At 42.3% G+C, this 24883-nt stretch overlaps 1 protein-coding gene across 5 annotated transcripts in view; it reads left to right on the top strand.

The window, feature by feature from the left end:
• SH3PXD2A (SH3 and PX domains 2A) overlaps nt 1-24883 on the top strand; it is a 247607-nt gene that overhangs the window by 176371 nt on the left and 46353 nt on the right. The window lies entirely within an intron of this gene.

Here is a 24883-nt window from a genome sequence, read left to right as displayed (position 1 = left end):
CTGTAAGAATGTTTCATAGGTTTTGTGTGTTAATTAGCCAAGGTACGCTAATGGAAAATGAAGGTGACAGAGAGAAGGATCTGCAGCTAATGAAGCTGATGTATAGTAGGCTGCTATAGTTGCCCTGCTGTCTCTTCAAGTTTCTGTCAGTATTTCCATTACTAACTCCCTTTGCAGAGGATTTATAGGATGAGTGTTTAAAAATTTCTTGGGATGAAACTTGGCTTGACAGCTTAGTCCATGGCCCAGAGCTCAGTAGGGAGGGGAGAAAATGTGTGCAGATAAATACGTGGCCATGCAGTTTGAAAACTTATTGCAGAAGTGTTAATTGGGGAATTTTGAGGCAAAGAGGCAGAGGTTGTCATGTAAAAGCAAGATGAAATCCCCTTCTGCCATGCGTGGAATAGCCAGCTTGCACTTGGAAAATGAGACTTTTGGCAAGTGTTTGTGTAGATTTCTTTTATGTACTTTAAGTTTTGGATGCCTGGTAGCTTTGAGTTGGGCAGAACACATGCAGGAGACTGTGTACGTGTGAGTGATTGGAGTGGCTGAGCAGCTGGTTTGAATAACTGCCTGTCTTCAGCAGCTCCCCCTCCTCCCCTCCAGCACTCCTTGTGTATTAATCCAGAGCTGTTGTCCAGGACTGGTTTCCAGCCCACTCGTGACTTGTGTGTCCTCATCCAGAGGAGCTGCTGACATTTGGATCCATTCAAGCCAAGGCTTACATTGTGGTACCTCCGCACTGACGGCTCTTGCCACTGGTAGGCTCTGGAGTGTGCTGGGCACAGCAGAACTTGGGGACACAAGGGCACCCTGATATGAGGTTCAAATTCAGCTTCCAGAGCTTTGGAGCCAGGTTATCCACAAAGATGACTATGCATTGTATTTTATTTTTCCTTCTTTTGATGGAGTGGTAATTTCTCTGTTGTATGAGAGCTTCATGCTTGTTTGGCTCAAAGTGTTGCAGTCATTTGCTGGCTGGTGACTTAGTGTGAAGTCCAGAAGGATTGTGTGTAGAAAGGCATTGGCTGGTGTGAACAGAAATACCCATCTCCTGGGTACTGACTGCATCACTTGCAAAACTAATAGAAACCAAACTGCTCATCTACCCCACTTTAAAACAATAGTTATGATTGAAGAAGGAAAAATGTCTTCACTTCTTGAACTTATGTCTGGCCTAGTGGATAAGCATTCTCCCTTCCAAGCCTATAGCTTCTCATTGTCAGTAGTGGGTGTCCCTGCCACCAGAGCAAGCCTGGTTATATTGTGACAACTTATATTCATATTAATGATATCCTTGTCTTGGATAATGGCTTATGGAGCCAGGGGAATTAACTGGGCTGTTAAATAATACAAGAAGTGTCTGAATTCCAGTTACAGTTCCTTTGTGTTTTCATTTAGTGTGGCCTCTCTGCCTTGCACAGTTCAGACCACATTGTATTGAACCACATGGTATGCCGAGATAGAAATGGAGAATGTCAGGGTTTGAATTAATTAGTGGGTCCAGGAATGTGACTCTTCTCAGGGAACATCCTTGAATTTGGATTATACTTCTTAAAACTATATTCTGATGCTTGGCAGCCAGATTCCTTAGTGTTCATGTAAACAAGAAAGGAAATATGAAGCCTGGAATTCCATGCTGTGATTTTGCTCTTTATTTATGTATGTACAAAATAAAGATACCTATAATCTTAAAAAAAAACCCAACAGATAAGCTCATAAGTCACAGATTGGTGATGGAGAGAGTATCTCTTGTTTGGATGCCTCTTTTAACCATTCTGGTAAGGAACTCATGGTTTAGTTATTCCAATAACAGGACTCCAAAGAGTCTCTTAATTCTTCCCTAGGTTAGGGATACCACAGGAGTGACCTCAATACTATGTCTTCTTGTCTCTTCAGCTACAGGTGAACCTTTGGATGGCATGTAATGAAACTAGCAAAAGTTTCTCAAGAGTCAGCTTTCAAAACTTATGAATTATGGCTTGAATTTGATTATCTGCTCAACATAAGCAAGCAAACCTAGGAGATGTGGTTATGACCTCTAAGAACATGGGGATATAATTGTCAAGAAAATAAGATTATTGGGCTATTCACAAGTCTAGTAATTAATTTCACAGTATGGTTATTTTTGCCTTGTAAATGTTGTGAAACTTTACCTGTGATGTGTAAATTAAGCTCATTCTTCTAATCCATGCAAAGGAGATGCAAGGTGTTTTGGATGTCACCTGCAGCAGGGAAAATGTCTTCAATGAAAGGAAGGAAGAGTGGCTAGGCAGCTTTTTAACTGACAGCTGAGAAGTCCTGTCAGACTGGACAGTGTGTGTGGAATGTGCTGTTGGGCAAATATTTTGGACTTCTTGTATGTATAGAAATGTATATAGTGTATCATGTTTGCTTTGGGTGTTTAACTGTACTTTGGGGAGGTTAGATGTGTAAAGGCACAGATGACTGTTTCATTTTAAAAGCTTGCCTGAACATGGTTGCCAAGGACACTTAAATGGTTCTTTTGTTTTTTGGAGTAGAAAAACTTTAACTTGGCTTTGTTGCATGGCTTTCAGAGGAAAGAAACACCTTCTCTTTTCTGGTCAAATGTCCTGATGTTTTTTACACAAGGAAACTCACAATCAGTTTTCAAATGATAGTGCATGTTTCACATCCTGCTGGATGTTTTATTCTGCACACTTCAAGGGCCTGAGCTTGAGTTACCATCTTTTCTGATGTTTGCGTACAAGTTGTGGGCTCTCCTGAAAGGATGTAAGCTGTGCTTGTTCAAAGCCCAGTGTTAAGGGTAGAGACAGAAGGGGGGTAAATATCTGCTTTTTGATTGATTGAAGCCTTATTTGGTTTTCATCAAGCTTCTTTAGCTTCATCTTAAGTGTGTCACATTTACTGTGTAGTATTATTCAGTGTTACTTTTGTCGTGTAAGAGATGGTATTTAAGGTGTCTCACATTTGGTAGGGCTTGTGTCATTTGGTTTTCTCTTTCACTGAAAGAGCTGGATAAGTTGTCTTCATAATTGTGCTAGTGAAAGTTATTACTTGGACATTATTTGAAGTTGAAACTTATGTCCAATATTATGACTTAAGAGCAAGGTCAGTGTAGCATATGTGGTGAATAATTTCCAAAACCCTTAATCTGAGTTCTGAAGCCTTTGGGTCACTATAACCTGTTTGTTTCTGCAATTACTGTGGAAGCAAACCTTGCCAGACTTAAATAAAGCTGTTGTGCTTCAGAACAAGTTATTTAGTAGTGTACCAGATCTCAGACTCCAGCATTTGGTTTTTGCAACAAACACCTACTTTGGCTCAACAAAAGTTGTCCTTCAGACCTTAATTCTGTTTATAAGAGCAGTGTGCCTGTTGTATCTGATGAATATTTATCTCTTTCTTTTTTCCTTATCTGGGAGAAAAATCTGTATGTAGCAATGGTCACAAATACACCAGGAGAAAAAAAGGAGATTTACAGTCTCTACAGATGTTGTCTGGGAAGGGGCTATAGTTGCAGGGCTTATGTTTCTTGCTGGAGGTGACTGTGATTTGTTTAAAGGCATGGTGTAATCAACCTGCTCTGTCCAACACTATCTAAACATTTCTGAGTTGTTTCAGAAAAACTTTGTGAATAGTTGACGTAAGTCCTGTCTGTCGACTACATAGGCTTCTTTTAAACCTTAACCAAAAAAAGCCTCGTGGAATGACTTAAAAATGTATTTCTGTTGCAGTAAAGAAATGTTGTGACTTTAAAGCAGGAATCTGACAGATTTCTTTAAGGTGGAAGAGGTGGGGGGGGCAGAGCAGCTCCCTCTGCCAAGTTTTGCATGGATGTGGCTTGAAATGGTTAAGCTATAAACTGTGTCAGCAGTGTTTGTAATGGAAAACCTGACAGACAGTGAAGTATGAGCACAGTCCTGAAGCACCTCTGCCTCTGCTGCTGCTCCTCTGCTTGCAGGCAGGGTGGGAGCTCTTCCCTTGCAGCCCCTGGGAGCCGTGCCTGCGGTGGAGGCGTCGTGGGATGGCGTTTTCAGCTGGGCTGAGAAGGGCTGTAGCCATTTCCTCTGCAATTACATAACTGCAGACCAATTTTTAATGTTACAGTATATGTAATACGTAAAACAAGGCTATTATGGTTAGTGTAACTTTATCAGGACCCAAAGGAACCTCTGGGCAGGGAGGCTGCTCTTCTCTCTTTATCTGGGATGTGGGACTTGGCACTGAAGTATCACTGTGGAAGATCTTTGCTCATCTGGGAGTCCTGGCAGCTCCTGGGAGTCCTGGGACTTGCTGGTTGTCCACACAGTGTCAGGAGGTGAGCATGTGCCTGTCCTTTGCTACTCCATTTGGTTTCACTGGTGCTGCTCACTGGCTGCAGTTGTCACCTAGGAGAGGGGCACAGAAAGGTCACAACTCTCAATTCCTGGGGATGCACTGGCTTTTTGGAAGCTCCCTCTTAGACTGGGGACTTTTGGAGTTAGGTTTCTGGCTCTTGATGGAGAACACAGCACCCTTTATTTGAAGGTGTTGCTTTCCAGAGTTAGTAAGTGGATTTATTTGGTACCAGAAGAGGCCAAGATTACTTTCATGGTTAACTGCTGTATCTTCACTAAAGGCACACCCTTAAAGTGTTCTAAGTAGAAACAGGGAAAGAAGGTTTCTTGCAACTCATGGACCAATCTTGCATCTTCATATCCTTTCTGCCATGCCTGTTCTTGCAAGTAGCATTAATTTTTAGTCATTTTTCTTTAGTGTCGGTGGAGCTTTTGTTTTAAATTTTGTAGAGATCACTGTTTCTATCTTGCATCTGCTTTTTGCTGCTCTGCCTCTTTTTCTAGGTCCTTGTCTTCCTGATCCCCCCTTTATACACAGAAGGGACTGTCAGAGAAAATGTCTCTGAGCATTAATACTATCTTGTAAAAGCTGGCCAGACCCAGTACACTTCTGTTTATTCTAACAGATAAGTGGCAATCTAGCAGCTTTCTAGGTTTCAAATGTGGCTGTAGCTCTACACCAAATTGCAAATGCAGTTTTGTAATTTGCTTGTGGACTGTCAATAGCCTTGTATCCACTGGTCAGAAGTGCTACCAGACACAGTAATTGCCAACACTGTGCTTTATTTCAGGTGCAATTGGTACATGTTGGGTTCCTTTAGAAAATGAGCTTTTTTTTTTTTTTTCTTTACATAGTATTTCAAGAGAGTGTAATTCATCAGCTATGATGCAGGACTTGTGATCTGTTTGTACACCCAGATTTGCCCTGTTGTTTGATCTGAGAAACTACTTCAGTTCTCTGTGTTTCCACTTCCCAGTGTGTCTGTGTATTTGAATTTTAAGCCTTGTAAGAGACCAAAGTCATGATACAAAAAGTAAATACTTACTCATACAGCAGGCCCTTCTCTTGGTTGGCCCTTGAGCTGTGCCTGGAATTTGAGGAGAAGAAACAAACACTTCTGTAGGTTGAACACTTTTCCTCAAGCACTGTTGGCTTTATTCCAGAGGACAGGTTTAGGTGAGTGGCCACCACTAAATACCTGGGACAGCTTGTCTAGCTGCTTCTGTATGCACCAGTGTTCATAACTTTCTAACAAGAAGAGCCAAGTTTAAAGAAGGACCACCCCAAGCCCCTTTTTCAAAAATAAAGGTGTGTAGCCTTCAGTGTCCATCCCGAATGCAGTACTGCCTTGCCATGTGTACTGCCTTTCTGGCACCAGCCCAGCAGCAGAGGACACTTGATCCATTTATGAATCCGTTCCTGTCCTGCTGCAGTTTCTATCCAATGTATGCAGTACTGCAGTCAAACACAGGCCATCTGAAGAGGCAGGGTGGGTGATTTGGAATTTTTGGCTAGGAGTTACTGGAAAGTTGTTTAATGTCATAAAAAACAGTGTTTGTAGATGTTTTCTCTCCAAACAGGGACAATGCTGGCAAAGCAGAGATGCTTTCCTCCTTCAAATGTTTGCAGCTCAGGGGTGGAGAAAGGCTTCTCTGTGCAGGCAGAGGTTCAGAGCTGTCTGTGTGGAGAGTAAGGATGCTCAATGACATTTGTTTGTCTCACTGCAGCAGTGTCTTCAGGCTTTTTGGAGGAAGTGATCAAGGCTGGTTTTTCATTTGCTTTGTTCTGCAACAGCATAAGCAAAGTATCCTATTGATGCATCTGGTAGCAAAGGGTGGGTTTTATTTTAAATTTTAGCTGTCTTGGAAACTACTGTCTCTGGAGGGAGCCTGGGTGCTTTGTTTTAAAGTAGTAATTAGAAATGGAGTATTGATAGGAGGATCAGGGACATCTACACCGACCCAGGTTCTGTGCTGGCTCCAGGGGAAGCCTGGGACAAGCTTAGAGCAGAGAGGTAAAACTGGATGTGAGGATTTGCTCTAGCCAAGTTCTCCTGGAAATCAGCTCCTTTCTGGGAATACAGTGCTTGACCAACCCTGCAAACAGGCACTCCCTCTTCCAGTGGCCTGTTTGCAAAATCTTGAATGGATGGAGAGAATTTACACTCACACCAGAAACAGCCGGCTCAGCAGATGAGGAGGAGCCCTCCCTCCTCTGCTCCTGCCCTTGGGAGCCCAAGGGTGGGGTGACACTGTAATGACTTTAGCAGATGTAGTAAGCTGGAAGCAGCTCTTGTCAGCCTACCCTGAACATTCTGGTGATTGTTTTGTAAGCTGTTTTCTGAACACCTTTTTTCTTCCCTTTTTCCTAATCTGGTTTATTTTTTAACTCTGTGCCTCTGCAAGGATAAGGAGGATGGTAGCTGCTTTCTTTCAGCAGTTTTTTGACTGTTTTACTTTCAGCAGTCATAACATGTTGGTATGGCTGAAGCCCTCATTTGGTTTTCCACGATTAAACTTGAATTTACTGTGCCCAGAAAGGAATCATGCCACAACATTTCTGAAGTAGTTACCTCTGAGCTGCAGTTCAAGGCTGCCTTGTACGTAGGTTTGATTGACTAGGGGTTGAGGCTGATGTTCCTAGGCCTGTCTATTGCTTGAGTATCACCACACCAACACCTCAGCTGAGCTTGGGATGTTGCTGCATAAAACAAAATACTTGAATTATGACTGTTTTGTGATATTTATATTGCTATCTTGTGATGTCTAAATGGCTTCCTCTGCCCCACTTAGTAACTTACATGGGAATTGACGTTTGTTTCTGTTTAAGAGCTTGGAAGGCAATTCTGTGTTGGAACAGAAGCAGGGTTGTCATTACTCTGTTTTGTAGTTGTCCTCTATTTCTGTGGAAAATGAGGTTGTTCTCCACTGGCACCTCTGAAATGGCTATTGTTTTGTGACTGTGCTAAGGGATTAAGGTGGGCTCCTGCTTTTCAGCTGGTTCCAACCCTGTGACAGGGGGAGAGTGTCCCTTGAATTGTGCTGTGACATTTCCATCTCTTCTGGGAAGCTCTTCTGCATTTCAAAGACATCCTTGCTTGGTTTTCCTTTGCCCAGCTTCAAATTGCAGTTGGTATTTGCTCTGCCTCCTTGATGACAAGCTCATTAAGAACATTTGAAATACGGCTGTCTGCTAAAACTCTGCCCTTTGCAGAGCCTTGTTCTGCTAAAGCTTTCCTGGGACACCCTCTGGCTGTGCTGGAGCTCTGCTGTTGGGGATATTTTGCCTATTGGGATGGAGTTGTTGACTGTGGCTTGTGTTATCTGGGATCCCACTTGATTTGGGAGCAGCTCAGTGTCATACTAAAGTGACCTTCAGTGCATTTATAAAGCCTTGCAAAAGTTAACTAGTACTGGTGTTCCCTTGGGTTCCCAATTGAAGGTTTCAGAGTAATAAGAAATTAATTACTATTTTCCAAGCAACACTGCCTCATTTGAGTCCCCTATAGGGGGAAAAGAGTGATTAAGAAGTAATAGGGACACAAAAGATGTCACAGGGTCGTGTTTTTCTAAAGCATTCTCCTTTTTAACACCACCTATCAGATCCCTTTTATGTAGTGTTCACTTTTAAATAGTTTTAAAGAAACATCTCTCCAGATTAAGACATGATAAAGTAGCTTCCAGTTTGAAACTGTCCCTCTAGAACATGTTTGGGGCTATAGTGTGTGTTTTACATTCATTTTTCTAGTCTTACTCCCATTGTTTGTCTTACTTGGGCAACTGGTGTTCTGACAGGGCTAGTTCAATTATGTGGGGTTTTTTCCATTTTGTGGAGACATCTAAAGGCCAACCACTTTGACTTTTGCATTCATTTAGCTTTTCTTTAGCTGATACAATGCCTCTGTGGGTCAACTCTCCCACACCTCTAAATTTCTCACAGCTGGGGAGAAGGGTGATTGCTGTGAACAGGAAGTCTCCAAGTATATTAAATATGAATCCCTAGGGCTGGGTTTTTTTCATACTGTCTTCTAAGTGAACACTTCTGTTCACTGAAGTCAACATGTTCCCTTTTCAACTTCCATCCACCTGCCTTGACATATAACAATATAGTACCCACTTAATTGTGATTAGATCTTCAGTTGAATTGTAGATTAGAGAACATCTATGTTTCTCTAATTTCTCAAGAAATGGGAATTGGAGCCCAGTGAGAGGAACTCCCCTGCCTTACAAGTGCCAGCAGAGCAAGCCCACTTGAAGGGGCCAAGACTTCACACAGGCAGAACTGGAAGAAGTCCCACATGATTGCCAGGTCAGCATGTGAGGAGGTTGTTCTTGTCTTCAGAGCTCAAGAAGTGTATTTCAAAAGGGTGGGGTGGGGGGAATCAATGTCAGCACTTGAAAGAGATTGCTTCTGATCTGCATATTTTTTGATTTCTCTATATCCAAGGAGCTGAGACCCCCTCAGACCTCCTCTAGCAGCAGGAGAGGGAGCAATCCTGTCTGGACTTCATATTTGCTAGCTGTGGGCATGAAATCTGTTCCAGGATTTCTGAGACTGCCCTGTTAGTCTGTCTGCTGGGAAGAGGGTGGGATGTGACCACTGAAACCACAGACTTGAGGAGTTAGTTGCGCATAAAGGCACTTCAGACAAACTGGGCACATCGGTAAGGTTGGAGAAGCAATGACACAGAGGCTGTGCTACCTTTAAGGTTGCCATACAACACATCCAGCTATTTCTGAATAGTAAGATATCTACCAGGCCTCTGAAAACTTCAATTCTGAAATTTCCAGCTGCCTGCAAGTTTCTTCCTCTTTCCCTTCTCATTTAATCCTCCTCTGTTGAGACTTTATGCTCAGGCAGATAGTTAAATTCCCTGTTTCTCTTGCATACCCTCTTTGGAGCCCAGGATGGCAGTCTGAAAATGAAAAAAATTTTGCATGGCATCACCTGTTGGAGCCTTTACTCATTACCTCTTCTGTTTATACAGTCACTGCCAGTTTTGGGACCCTGAAACCTGCCCCAAGAAAATGTTCCAAGGAAAATCTGCTTTTCATATTAGAATGCATAAACTTGCTAATGACTGAGTTTCCTATATCAGCCAAATAGGTCACCAGCTCAGCACTGCTGCAAGAAACTACCTGAGGCCAAGAAGATTCAAGTATTATCACTGAGGCCTTCCAATGAGTCCCATAGTTGCCCTCTAAGCTACATTCCTTTGGATGTGACTGCTTTTTAAAAAACAACCATCCAACCAAAAAACTAAAAAAAAAAAAAAAAAAAAATTATTTTTAATTATTTCATAGTTTTTGTTATATCAAAGTTTCTTTTAAGAAAGCTGGTCAATGAAATGTCTTTAAATTGGCCCCCAAAATACTAAATCTAATGCATAATGGCTGATGTTTTGTGCCCTTTGTTCTAGTTAATCAAGACAGTAATTATACACAAAGACTTTGGCTCTTGGGGTGACTTTCAGGCCTGTTTTTCAAAGTAAGAAAAAGACTGATGGTGCATTTTTGTTGTGTCAGATGAGGACAAGATTAATAAAGGATGGAAGAGATTTTTTTTTTTTTCCCCAAGCTGCACAGCAAATAAGCAGTTCCAATAATACTTTGGCAGCAAAATGGAAGCTTTAATCATTAACAGACATGTTTCAGTTACAACCAGCAACATAACTCCATGTTTTTGGTTTTCATGTTAAAAAGAGTTCAGTTTTGCCACAAACCAGCTTATTGTCCATCTTCAGATTTAGCAAAACCTATAGGAGTAATTGCCTTGCTTAGGATTGCTATAATACAATGAGATTTAGACATGGCTTGACAAAAGGGTGCATGTTGGCTCTTCCCATCCATCACATCCTCTCTTCCCCATCGGTCTGGGACATCAGACTTTCTGGCATTCTTGATGGAGAATTTATTTTTTTGGTAGAAAGATGTTGGCTTGTGGCTGGATTAACCAGAGCTGTTTAGAAACAGATCTCATTGGTGGCAGATGAGATGGGCTCTTGCGGAGATCTGTTTTCTTGCTGGCTTCTTGTTACTAAATTTATTGGCAAGTTCAGTTTTTTTGTATCTTGATACAATGTGACTTCGTCTGAAAGTTGCACATGCAGTGGGACATCATTTCAAATGAAGTTGGACTGCAGTTGTATTGGCAATGTGATAACAGCAAGTATTTCTCAGACCTCGCTTGAGTCTGTATCTATTTTTCCCTGCAGTGTGAATGTGTGCTGGGATGCCCTAATGTGTTGCTTTGAAAAGCTGTTGTAATTCAGTTGCAGAGCTGCTTCCAGCTGATCTCTCTCTCCCATCACATGCACACCCTTTCTGGTCAGCATGCTGGTGGGATCAACTATAATGCAATTCTGTCTCCCAGCCCCTGGAGAGTAAGGGCAGTGCTGAGTGCATTTGTGCTGCAGACTGAGCTTCAGTTTGCTCCTTTATTAATACACCTGCTATATGTTTGTTTAAGAATCACAGACTGGTTCAGTACTTACGTAAAAAAAAGTTGCTTTCTCGTGATTAGCAGCAGCCTGACTAGGCAGACCAATGCTGTCAGGCACACGTCTGTGCTGATGAGGGCAAGGTAACACCTTCATGATTTGATGTCCAGGTCTTGAGTCTGGCTGTCAAACTGTGGCCATATGTGCAGGTGAAATGTATCCTTAAAGGATGATAGCTCTTAGGGACCAAACCTGGAATGGAGTTGGAATGACAAATTTCAGTGGGCTGAAACTGAAGTTATGAAAACCCTAAATGTGATTGCTACTCAAACACAATGGAAGTGATGGGGAGGGGGTTGCAGGGTGAATTTCCATGCAGTGGTGACCCTAAAATTGGAAAAACAGCATCTAAGATTAAACTTGAGTTGTTGGCTTGAACATTGATAAGTTCGAAAATGGCACTTTAATGTCCCACATGAACTTTCATAGCTTTTGGATGTTATCAGAGACCTTAGTACACAAGGAAAAGCCAAGCTGTTTGGAGAGACTCAACCCATTTGTCTTAACTGAGTATTGCTGGAGATTTAGGATGGGTAATGTGAATTTGGCAAGATCTATCACTGATCATTTATACCCTAGGATTAAACTGAAGGCCAGTTTATTCAGTGTCCTGGAAACCACTCTGAAGAGTCTGCATTTCTGGGTGTCTGCAAGGACAAGACTGCACACACTGATTCATGGGATGGAAGGTGAAGCTTGCTTGTTTGCCTGAAAACAGGATCAGGAGTCCGAGGGACAGTTTCTTTGATGTTTTGTTCTTAATCCTGACTAAAATTCCTTACCGTTACTGGGAAGGAAATGCTCTGCAGAGCACAAAGAATCAAAATTACAGGATGGCTGTGTGCTCAGGGTGAGCTTGCAAGTTATTCCCTTGCTTCAAGTAGTCTGTGACCAAAATGTCCTTGAATAAAAGTAGAATGACCAGAAATAGGATGCTATTTTCATTGCAAGGCAAATGGGAGTCTGAGTCCTGTAGAAAATGCGTCTTTTGCTCCTCCAGCAAGCAAAACCGGTTCCTGTACTAGTTACAAGATAAATTACACACTTGATCATTCCAGATATCTTCGTATTTTTAGAGCTGACTGTACACTTCCTGGACTGTTAGCCTTTTGGTTTTAAAATAAGAAGTGAGCTTCCGAGGCTGGCGTTGTGAGCCTTTCCACTTCACTGAGAACTGGCAAGTTAAGTATCTCTTTCACAGAAGTATTCAGGTTTGAGAGTCAGCCACATGAAAGGGTGTTGCTTTCCCTATGCCACCCCAGGGACTCCTCAGCAAACAATCCCAAACAGAAACCAACATCCCACAATAAGGACACTGTCTGTAGAATGTGCATGTGGGATCTTGGGATCTGAATGGTTCTGGGGATGTCTTGCAAGATCCCTGCTGACACTCGTTTGGATTTGGCTCTGGATACTGGGAATTGTTGTATAGAGACATTTGAGGGAAAACAGTGGTTGTTTCAGAGAAACTTCCATCACAGATGAGATGTAGCCACCCCTTGTAGTGCTGTGACAAATTCCAGTGTAGCGACCTCCTTGCACGGTGCACTTGAGTTGCACAAGGGCCTTTTTTCCCACTGATGATGTGTAGATGTGACAGAGGCTGAGTGGTTGGACATGCACTTGTCCTTTGCAAGTGTGTCTTGGAGGCAGTTCAATGACAGGAATTGAAATAGTGGCTGGGCCAAACTCACCTGTATCTTAGCAATGGCTGCAGCCTGCCAGATGGCTCTGATGCTGTTTTAGATTTACAGATACTCTGGCTTCTGTAAACAAATGGTGCCAGGTCCTTGGTACATCAGGAAAACCATCTGCTACAGCTGAAACTTGCCAAACCTGCTAATTTTTCTCCATATTCTCAAATCATATAATCCTTCCTCTATTTCTTTTTTACCTTTCACTAGAGCAGACTCCTGAATGAACCACTTGAGTGGCCCCAGGTAAATTTGGTGGAAGCTTAAATGCACACAGGGGGAAGATCTGAAAGGAGGATAACTGAGTGCAGGTGGAGATTAGTGACTTCCTTCCTGAGTATCATTTATTATGCTGTGTCTCTAGTTCCTTTTCACTGATCTCCTATACCTTTTGTCGAGAACCTAACATGATTAATGCTTTTTTGTGAAAGCTAAATCCTCCTCTAATTCCTTCTGTCAGGAGCACATTCTAATCTAAGGAAATGTAACACAGCATGTTCCTCAGTTTAAGGAAATCAAAATCCTGTGTTTCTTTGGGACTGAAGTTTTACTTTAATCTTGACAATGATGCTGAGGCATTTTTCTGTAGCTGTTAAGCTGTGCTATCATCAGGTCTTGGTGGATGGACTAGAATTGCACTTACAAGGTAGAGCTCTGGAGTCAAACCATCCATTGGTACTTAGTTTTTCTTTTGACTTGGCAGGAAAGAGCCTTGGTTGCTGTAATTGAGCCTGACCTAGATTGGTAAAAACAGCCATCACTTCAGAAAGCAAATTTCACAACTTTAGTCACCACTGTTCAACTGAAGCTGTAACTGAGGTCAGAACTACTTGTCTTTGACTTCTGAAGCTGAACAGTCCTGCTTTCTGGGAGAAAGTGACCCAATAAGGCAAGTTCCCCTGAATGCTCACCAATGGCCAGCTCACACTTGAGATTGACTGCTTCTATTTGTGATAAAACAAATAGCTAAAGAACAGCAGAAGCCAGTACAGCTAACAATGTAAAGTAACTAAGGAGGTTTTATTTTTTTACTACATGCTCCTTTGGAATGTATCTGTAGTCTTAGCATATCCAATTGGTAACAAGTCCTTCACATGTTTTTGGAGAGTAGAGAGAGAAAATCCGTTACAAGCAAGCCACTGTTTTTGTCCTTTTGAGATTTTAATGTGGGATAAAAAAAGAAAGATATACGAGTGATTCATCCCACAGGCTGTAGTGTTAATCCCATGAAGTTTATGTGAGCAGTGTGTGGCCAGCATCCTTGAAAACGGTCCAACTGCATTAGTTGTGGGAGGTGCTGTGTGGTCTGAAAGGCAAAGGATAGTTAAAATCAACTTCTTTCTTGATGTCTGCTATTCAGATGTATCTTTCTGTCATTCCTTCTTCTCTGTTCCTTAATATTTTGGTCTTGTGCTTTCTGCTGTCTGTTAACTTCTAAAATAGAGAAGGAAAATGAGTCGCGTTGCTGGTCATGTTTTCCATCCACCTTTCTCTGCTCTTTTGCTGCTTTCCATTCAGGAATGCCAACACTGAGACAGTGATGAACTGATTGACTGGACATGGTACAGTTTTGCAAGTGAATGGGTCTGGATATCAGCTTTGTTCAATTCAATAAGTAGTTCCTGATCATTCTTACAACTTACAAGTTCTTTGGTGCAAATTCGTACAACTGGGTGCCCAATTGGGCATGGTATTTGTGTGCACCTCTCCATCTCTCAGGATGGGCCATATCAACTTTGTTTAGTTGGGTGTTTGTCCAGCAAACAGATCATAATCTTCCCTGCAATGACTGAGCCATGCTTCCTGTTCCATGCACAGGACAGAATATTGCATTGCCGTGGCACATGGTGACCCAGGCCGTGCAGTTCAAAACGGGCGGGCAGGCTGATGGGCCCAGCTCCGTTTGACAGCTCACAAAATTCATCAGGCAGCGGTAGCCAGGAAGCTCCAGAGTGCGTAGGAGGCTGACCGCTGTTACGCAGCTATCCTGTTTTGTTTTGATTCTCTGCTGTCCGGGGTTGGAGAACTTGGAAGTGGATGCTGGCAGAAGAGAAGCCTTCTCACAAGACTCTTACTCTGTGCTTGGAGAAGTGAAGTCACGTGATGAAGTCTAAATCCGTAGTGGAATTTGATGATGTTGGTTTAAAGGGTCCAAGAACCGTGGCAGAAGTAGGTTTTAAAAATAAAAATGTAAGGTGTTGACTAGTCAAGGACTGTTGAGATACTAGTGGAGTCTTTTGAGCAGGTGCTTTCAATTTGTATTTGGATGTTTGTCTGCCCTCTTCTGTTTCAAAGCAATAGTATTTTGTTGCTGGAATTTTGCCCAATAGTGTTCAGAAATTACCATTTCAAGGCTGGTAGAAGGGATTCCAGAGGCAGAGGACTTTACAGCGTGACCAAGCAGGGTCTGAAGAACTGGCAGCAGTGTAGCCTTGCTATTTCTGCTCAAGACTGGTTTCTGAATAGGTGGCAGCCACTCTGGAAAATCTAAGTACAGTTCCATGTGAAAATGAGGAGCAGGCTTAGAATTAGGTGGGAGCAGAATACCCAGCCTCCTTTAAAAAATTGGATTTTTCAAGCCCTCAACTTGTCATGAAGTTGCTGTTTCTCAAAACTGTATCTCTTCTGGGCTGCAGAAGGTGCTTGGTGGGCAGCAGTAGTATGAAATGATCAGTGTTTGCTCCAGTTTACACTGTGTTGCATTTTGTAATACATTCTGCTGATGATTCTCACTCTTTTATTAGCTTTCTATAGCCTTCAAAGGAATAAACTGTACATGTCATATGGCTCCTGAACTACACCTAAACAGCTACACGTGGGTTCAAGATGAGAAATTCGGTTTCCAATCCAGACTTTCCCAAAATTGGAATGTGGGTTGTGTTCTGCCTAGCGTTTTGCTTTGAATAGGAGACTTTTGGTTAATGTCAGTCTTGGAGGAGAGGAAAACTGTTAAGATGTCACAGATCTCAAGTGCTCTTTGTGGAGTGACTACAGCCAAAGACATTGGAGTGCTTGGTTTCTGCTGAATTTGAGTGACTTCTTAATCATGTGGTGGCAGCATCAGGATTTCCTGGCAAAAAGAAATGGATAGTAAGCAAAAACAAATGTGTCCTAATAGTAATTTGCAAAAACAAATAACATTCCTAAGGTGAGTGCAGCTATTGGAAAGTTAACTTGTGGCTGTCCTTCAGCTTTCAGCCTCCAAACCCTTACTGAAACTGACTTTTCACTGGTATTTGGGGGATGCAACCATCCTCTTTCCCATCAGCTGCTTCTTCCTTCTGCTTTTTTGCAAGGTTTCTACTATTTTACCCATAGTGATCCACCTTGAACATCATCATGGATTTGATGCCTTTCTGTGGAATATGACAATTTGTTTGTGGCCTCGGTCCCCAAGGCTGACTGGACAGCCTGCTGGCTGTTTGGGTAGGGGCAGTACATGTACACACATAGGGGTTGAGGCTCTCTCTAGTGAAGGGAACTAACCCTTCCTTCCTGAAGCTGAATGACCTGGAGTGTGTTCCCTCAAGGACAGAGCTCACTGTGAAGTGGCTTCTTTTGTTGTGGCACATATCCAAGCCACTGTGGAAGATCCAGGCATTTCTACTGCTAGCTTTGGCATGCCAAGAGTGAAATTTTTTGAGCTTAGAATGTTCATCTTTGTCCCTCTCCTCTTCAAAGATTGCAAATTAAAAAAAAAAAAACGAAAACAAAAACAACCAGAACAACCCAAAACCAAACCTGTGAGCGTAGATAGGTATTATTGCTAGTTCCTTTACTGTAACTGCAATATATGGTATTCTGAAAAGAAAATAGTCTTTCTCCCCCACCCATTCCATATGGTACTTCTTTATCCCTTCAAAACCTGAACATTTGGCATAATTGCTTCTGACTGAAATGTCCCTTGTAGGACAAGCTGGGCTCAAGCTATTCTTCCACAATGCCCTTTTCAAAATTCTCCAAAAAAAGTGGAGTAGCTGTGTGCTGGCAAGCCTCCTCACAGCTGCAGCTCCAAAGCTGAGGAGCAAACGGGCAGCTGGATGGTCTGCTGGCAGCAGGTATTGCTCAAGCAGCAGCCTCCTGTCTTCAGCCTTGCAGGGGCTGTGGTTATGCTCTTGGCCTGCACAGCCAGAGAAAAATTAAGATCCTGATGGAAAACTTCTTGGAAGACTGAAACTACTCCTGCACATCTGTCCTCCCTTGGAAAAGGTATTACGTGCTGAAGTTATGAAATATTGTTGGAGGGTAAAGGGCTCTCTGCTTGCCAAAGATCCAAGAGTATCTAAAGTGACTGTACTTGGGACAGCAGCAAATCACAGAGTTCAAGGAGCCAAGTACCATCTTCTCCAGCTGTGCAGAGAACACAGGAGCAGGACTGTGCCAAAGACAGTAAGTTGATACCTACTGGCCAGGAGTTGGTATCACTGGCCAACCTCATCTAATTTCATATTAATGTGAAAAACAAAGATTTATTCAGACTCAGCGTGCCTGCTTTCACAGAATGAAGTGGCACATGAAGACATCTAATTTAGTGTACAGCTTTCTGTAGTCCAAGTTTCTGTGCACTTCTAATTAATTTATTATTGTAGATGGTATGTACCCATTTGGAATCCCCTTCTGTTCATATTTAAAATTTGATTGTATTGTTAAAGCACTAAGAACGTCAAGGGTTTTGGGGAGGGTTTTTGTACTGACTAGCCTAACTTTGATGTACTTGCCAAACATCTGTGTGCTTTCTATATATTTTCCTTTTGCCTTCAGAAAAAGGATGGTTACATTTATTTGTGGATGAAATACTTTGCTAGGAATGGCTGTAAATCTGGAGAGCTGAAAATTGTCAAGCGAGCTTATAGACAATAGTAACAGAGAATAAGGAATCAAACCTGGTATGCAGTCTGGAAAAATTAAAATTCTTCAGAATCTTTTTTTTTTCTTTTCCTTTCTTCCTGCTGGCATGGGGAGGTCCTAAAAATTGAAAATCCAGCGAAGGTTCTGATTTGGAAACTTGAAACCACTGCAAAGTGTGAACGTTCTGGCAAGACTAGCACAGGGAGGACTGAAAGGTGCTGGAGTCAGTCTGTGCTGCATGGACAAGAGCTCCCTGCTGGTAGAGATGTCTGTTCTCTTCTTAAATCTTCTGGTGCCCCATCAAATTACTTCTGATTTACATGAGCAGTGATGTAACTTGTATTTACTAATTTTAAACTGGACATTTATGGTATACAGTTGAAAGTTTTACTGCTAAATCCATGAAAAAGCTATGGTGTATAAACCCAAAGGCCTGTTGCATTTCATTTGACTTTGGCCATTAAACTATGGGTCAGTGTTAATTTTCCTACTTTCTTCATGGACCAGTTATGAAGTGACTAAAAAAGTTCTGATATTTAAGGAAATGGATAATAAGGGAACTCCATATTGTATGTCTTTTTTTCTCATTAGATGGTACCATCACTGTAATAGCAATTTATTATATTTCTGTTCCCTTTAAAAAAACCCTAATAACACATTTTAAAAGAAATTGAAAACCACAAGGAAAATCACAAACTCTTGAGAAATGGGCTATTTGCAGCCCTGTGTCTCTGGAGAACAGACCCTCTAGAGAGTTAATGTGTCTGGAGTGGCAACAGCTTGATTCCAGATGCACAACATGATTGAAGTATTGGCCTTTGAGGTGGGAACTGGACTTACACATAAAACTTTATCTGTTGATCTGAGTAGACTCCTCAGGATGCTGTGACACTGATGACCAAGGACTGTCTTTGCTTGCAGCTGGCTTTCTATAAATCAGCCTCTTACTGAGCGTTTTGCTGTGCTTCAGAGTAAGGATGCTTTTGGCATGTTTTCTACACTGGGATTCAGATAATCTGAGTGAGAATATCAACGATTCAGGGCTGTTTCACAAGTCTCATTCCCAAGGATCTCCATCTGCCATCCTGGGGAGCTGCTGCAAGTGCTGTATCAATGCTCCAGAGATGAGTGTCACTGGTGCCTGCAGCAGTGCTCAAAAACCATCCACTCAGCCAAGGAATGTGCCCTTAACATGGCCAGCGTGCCCCAGATGTATTTCATGTATTGGTACAAAGAAGAGCTGTCTAATCTGCTGTGAGTCTCTCCAGCCATGCGTGTGTTTGGCTTGGACACCATCATTCCTGCTCTCAGAGCTGGAGTGTGTGTTGGCAGCAGGGAATCATTGTTGCAGAGTAATTTCAGGCACAGAGGAGTCAAACCAGAGTTCATTTTGTTCCTTTTCTTCAAACATATAGCTTGCTTGAATGAGCAAGGGGTGCATCAGACACTTTTCTTTTTAATCAATACCTCACCTCTTTCTCAAGAGATACCTTTGTGGTATCTAAATAAAATGTCATGCTCCTGAGACTTCTGGCTCTGGCTAAAGACAGGCAAGCATCTGATTTGTTTTTGATTGATCTCATTTGAAATGCTATAGCTACAGGCACAGGAACAATGATCTGAGGTCACACTTTGCTCACACTTCTGCGTATTTATCTTTATTTTAAAGCTAAATATAGGAAAATCACTGCTCTGCCCTAATTATACTTCTCAGAAGCTGAAGGCCAGAAATATTCTGAAGACAGCACTTAACTGTGCAGCAAAGAGACATAAACCTTAAGGTACGCTAGCAGTGCTTGAAGAAAGGGCTGCAAGCATCCTTTATGCTTGACTTCTGTTGCTGCTTATTGACTTCACAACTGAATAGAATTACCAGTGTTTCATCAAAGATAGTGGCTTCAAGCAGCAGGTAAGAAATCCCTTGAACTTCAGCCTGAAACCATTCTCTGACCCTAGCCTAATGTTTAGGCTGAGTAATGTATAGTTCAAATTTCTTGTGGCCAGAAGTGTCGTTTAATTGTAATTTTTGATGCAGTCATAAAGACTTGATCTTGCTGCTTCTTTTTGACATACCATGCAGTACCTTTGCCCTTTGCATATCCTCATTGAATTTGGAGAGGAAGCAAATATGGTGCTGTTACCTGCTGTTTTGAAACCTGTGGAGCTAATTTCTAGGACCTCATCTGGAGAAGCTGATCTTTGCTGACTTTGGCTCAAAATTTGAAAACCGAGATGCTAATAAATAAGCATAGGCTCATCCAAAGGCCAGAGACATAGTTGGAAAGGAAAAGGGAGGGAGACTGGAAGTGATGCTGCAAAACTGTGATGAATTAAAGGCCTGATGGCACCATGATGAAGCAACAAGTGGTTCCTCACAGAAAGAGCTTTTATCTCTTAAAGATGTTGCTCACTCCTTGGCTCTGCTCCTCAGCTCAGCAAAGTGTGCTTAAGCCTACAGCTGACTAGAACAAGCAGCTTGAGGCATTTCACTGATTTCCTGCACTACAACCTACTGAGACAATCCAGGTAAAAAAAAAGTTTCCTGTTTTTTATAAATAAGTAAACTGCTGGGGGAACTTTTTTGAAATTGTAAAACTAGAGGTAGAAATTGTGTGAATGATGACAAACTCCATTCATTTGTGGTTGTGAGGAAGCAGTGCTGGTTGTGAGGACCAGCTCTGGACAGAAGACAGGCTGTCTCTTTGTTTTTAACCTATGATGGAAGACAGATTCAGTTTCCATTGTCTCCTTCATTGTAAGGGCATGGTCTGCTGATGGAGAGGCAAAAAGTGAAGCTGAAGCGGCAGTGAAAAATTAGAAAAGATAACACTAACTAGACAGGTGTTACAAGGTTGAATCTTTCCACTGTCCTGTCACATAAATTTTCAACTAGTGTCTTGGGAAGCAGGCTAGATGCCTGTAGGGTAATTCCTGAGATATTGATGGCCAGTACTTCTGTTTCTGAGAGAGCCTCTCTGTATAGCTTCAGCTACACAAAAAACCCATGCTCCTCAGAATGAGTAGTCTGGTAAAGGTTATCAGCACAGTTTCGGTGAGCCAGGTGATGTGGCATTAATGGCCTGGGAGATGCAAGAGGACAGACCAGAAGTTGAGTCTCCTTTGAATTTTCATTTTCCTTCAGCTTGATGTGTGGACTAGCAAGTGGGTGTGTATCTTAGCATTGAGATGTTATATGCTGGTAGGTGACTAACAAATCTAACCACTTGTAGAACAGAGAATTAAATTTAAATGTTAGTACAATGTAAAGCTTGAATTCTAAATTTTGTTAAAACAGTTCCTGTAATTACTTGGCATCTGGATTGTCCCGATCGTTAGCAGGGCAGATTGGAATCCACTCACTGACTTGGATTAGCAATTGATAAATGCTTTCAGCCAAAGAAAGCATGATCTCCATGAAAATTGCTTGTGGGCACAAAAGAACTGTGCTATAACTTAACATGGGAGGGAGGAACATCAGGAGGATGTTGAACCTTCAGGTGGTGTCAGTTGTTAGCCAGAATAGTGACCAAGAAATTACGTCTGGTGTTAGGAGTCTGTGTGGAAGTGATGGTTGTCCTTCCCAAAAACGTATGGTCTTGGCCTTCTCCAATCTGCATGGCATGATGTATTGCTGAGCTGCAGTCTAAAAATTCTGTGTGTGTGTGTCAAACAGCCCATGCCCACAAGGGAGGGAGGTAGACTCCCTGAAGTGCAATGGGAAAACCCCTTCCCCAGTAGGGATTTAATGGCTACAGGAGTATGCACTCTTCTTCTCCCCAGGTTGGGGGGATTACACCCTGTAATCCTTGCCCACATGTGTTGGGAGGGAAGCATGCCAAGGAAACTTCAATTCATTAGTCATCCTGAATCGTGCTAGAAATCTCTTTGGTGTTGCTGGAGGTACAGTGTTGCATATATTTTGTTAACATTACAGTGAACTCCAGCTCCCTTTACAAATGCACTCAGAGTCACTAAACGGGATGTTTTGGAATAAACTTTCAGACCATACAAGCTTTTGTGAAAGCATAGCATTCCAACAGTGTAATTAGTATGTCAGCTAACAGACCTATCCAAAGACTTATTTGCTATCCAGGCTGTTTGACATTGCAAGAGCCATGCTTCTGTGATCTGTTTGTTTTTTATGGCAGTGCCTAAGGCCCAGCTGAGATCAGGGTCCTGTTGTGCTAGACATTTAGGCCCTGTCTCCAGAGAATGGAAGTCTACATAGGGAACAGACAAAGGAAACGCTGTTCAGATCTGGGTGGTGGAGGAGGGGAAGGGAAGTAACGAAGACTTGGAAACTGGGGAGGAAAAAACTCCTCCCACATAAAGAGTTGGTCTGGTTCTCAGCTCTGTTAATGGAGAGCTCCTGAAAGCTGGGCCAGCTCCCCAGCTTCAGGACCATCCTTTTACTCAGTTTGCAGTGAATGTGCAGCCTCTGTTCTCCATCGCTGACCTTTCCTAAAGCAAGAAGGGGAAATCAATGTGCTTTGAGAGAAGGGGAAAGAAAATAAGAAAAAAAAATATTTAAAAATCCCAAAAATGACCCCTAAAAAAAGCCATCAATCTGCCAAGAGTGAGATCCTGAAAAGTGGAAGATTGCAAAATGCCTGAATTGAAGGTTTCAGAGCAATTGGGGAATAGCAGGAGATACATGAAAGTATAGCACTTGCAGCAGGCTGTGGCCAGGGGTAGTTACAGGCAGTCTAGCATTTCCTCTTTTGGTAGCCTTGTGCTGGGGAGAGGGAAGGGTTTAGTCTAGCATGTACTCAAAGGGTAAGCTTAAGTGACTCCCTGTTGAAAAGATAAACACTGTGCCTCTATATCATCTGTCTAACAGGTTTAGGTAATCCCTTGCTGTGCTGCTTATTTAGTTTAAATGGTGCTGTATTGTATAATGCACGTGTGTTTGTAACGGAGGGTCTGCAAATCTCAGCTTTTTGCCCAAGGACAGCATTACTCTTGCCCTTGTTTCATGGTTGATTTATTCCTAATGGAAAGGAATAAGCCTCACAATGATCTATTTGTCTTTTCTCAGCTCCATGAAATGTATGGAGATTGACAGTTCTTCTGTATCTCACGTCATTAATTTGCCTTGCTAACCTTTATATAGCATCAGATCAGCTTCCATGATTGTTGCCAGCAAATCTGTGTTTAGTGCCTGCTCTGGCTTTGTTTAAGCTTCAGGAGACAGAAAGGAGAATCAGAAAATGAAAATGTTTATGAATTGAGACATTGACTTATTGTGCACTTAACGGTACCTTCCTGGAGGCAGACCAGCATCTAAAGCAGCCAGCAGCGTGGCCTTTTTCCATGAGAAAGGTGTTAATAGAAACATCGCTGTTGTTGTTCCCATAGTGCAAGACTAACTCAGTGAGGTGTTTCTGGTCTCTTGAGACAGTGATTCTCTGCTCTGAGTCTAGACTGCCTTTTTCCAGTCTGTAAGGAGCAAAGTCTAAACATCAGTCTTTAAAGTCAAGGTCCCAGGTGAGGCAACCAAGGAAAATCATGTGCAGGGAAATCACGTGCTTACTGCAGGTAAGCAAAACCACTGCAGAGGTGCTTTAGCCAAGCATGTAGCCTTTGTATCCAGAGGCTAAGCCAGAATGAGTAGAAATTAATACCAAGTTACTTGGCTGTGTGGAGAGTATTTTCTGCAATATAAGGTTGGTTTTGAGCTGGGGGAGAAGCCACCTTACCTGAGCTTTTTGTCTCAGTAACTTTCCTATACTTACCTTCTTCTCTTATGCTGCTGATGCACCTTTTTGTTAGGTCTGATGGACACAAATGCCCCATTTATTCCTGCTAGTTTTTTGATATCTACATGGATGATCTCAGTTAGCCCTTCCTTAAAGACCAATACCCCCTGCTGTTTCACCTGCACAGGCTATTCTCATTGTCAAGGACTTCATGGTGAATAAAGATAAAAGGCAAATATTTTTATCTTTTTTTTTTCTTCCATTTTTCCATAATCTGTTCCAAATGGGACCAGTGCAGCTTCTCACTGAACAAAATATAGTAACAAGTCTGAGTTTCTAAATTTTAAAGAAGCCTGGAAAAACCCTTCAGAAAACAGTGCATTGGGTTTGTAATCTGTTTTGGGGTGTGTCGGTGATACTCTTGCCCATGTATGTTCCTGCTCAGTACAACGTAGGTTATTAATTGGCAGCGCACTAACGCACTGGCTGCTCTTGTTGCCAGCTATTCATCACTCTGGTGCTCATTTCCGAAGCTGTCATTTCCTGCAGCCGTGTGCAGGCAGCTCTTTGAGGCTCAGCTCCCGGGGTCACTGCAGAAACGTGGCTTGAATGGAACCCAGGAGAAAGGCAATGAAGTGGTGTCAGAGAGAGAGAGCAGAGCATTGGGTTTGGCTTACATCAGTGTTTGTGATAACATACCATCTGGGCTGCGATCTAGCCAGATCTAGCTAATAAATAGAGCCGGACAGAAGTTGTATTTGGATAGCAGAGCTTCAGGGAACAGCCAGGACATAGAAATGGCCATTTGTGAGATGGTTATCTGAGTGCTGCACAGTGGTGCTGCAGTAAACTGAGGTGTCTCCTTTAGCAGGAGTATTACGGTTCAGAAGGATCCCACAAAAGCTATTTGTAAAAGCCAGCATTTTTGATCTGGTGACTCAGCTGTGCTTCAGACTGAACTAATACCACTGTTTGATTCTTTTGTACTCAGATTTCTGCTGGCTATTCTGTAGCCTTTGTTCATTGTTTCAAGTTCTTCTGTAGTATTGCTCTGTTCTGTCCTGACATAACCAAAGTGTGCCTCAGAGGCAGCAAATGTGTTTTTAAATGAAATACGGAATTCCTGTATGATCTTGACTGTAGCACCTGCAGTGCTGTTTGGTACTCTGCTAGGTTTTGTTCATAGTTCTCAGACTCTTTTTTCTGATTCTGTGTGGTTATGAGGATTTTCCAGTAAGCAACTGACACAGACTTCAGAATAAGAATTTTAAATAAAAGCAATTTTTGTCAATCTTTATGGGAAGTAAATATTGGCCATTCTTCGCTGCCTGTGAAGGCCATTTCCTATCAGCTGGGGTTAGGGGTCTGTAACTTTTTAAACCACTAGGAAGTAATTTGTAATCCTTGGACAAGATTACTGTGAGGCCCATTTGAAAGCTTTATTCATGTTTTCCTAAAGAAAGCTTGGACACAAAATGTGTTTTCTTTAAGATTAAGTCCTGTAAATGTAAAGGAAATTACTTGCGAGCTTGATGGTTGCACCCCGTTGGCTGACCACAGAAAATACAACTGATCATGACCAATAGAGTCTCCCTTGGCTTCTAGGGCTGAGCTCCCCATGCCCTGTGGGGTGGAAAGCCATCTGTTTGCATGCCTTTACTGTAATCAGTTGTTTGTGGCTCTGGAAAATTTGCTGCAGGCATTGACTGCACTGGCATAGTCTTTCTGAAGGCAGTGGATTATTTTTCTGACGTGGGTTGGGTTTGCCCACCAAAGCTGTGTATATTCTGTCCTGTCTGCTGGAGTCCTCCTCTCTCTGC

Source organism: Parus major, chromosome 6 (genome assembly GCF_001522545.3).
Source record: "Parus major isolate Abel chromosome 6, Parus_major1.1, whole genome shotgun sequence".
Classification (NCBI taxonomy): domain Eukaryota; kingdom Metazoa; phylum Chordata; class Aves; order Passeriformes; family Paridae; genus Parus; species Parus major.
Note: the sequence above shows the minus strand (reverse complement) of the source record. Positions and strands in the feature narration are given on the sequence as shown.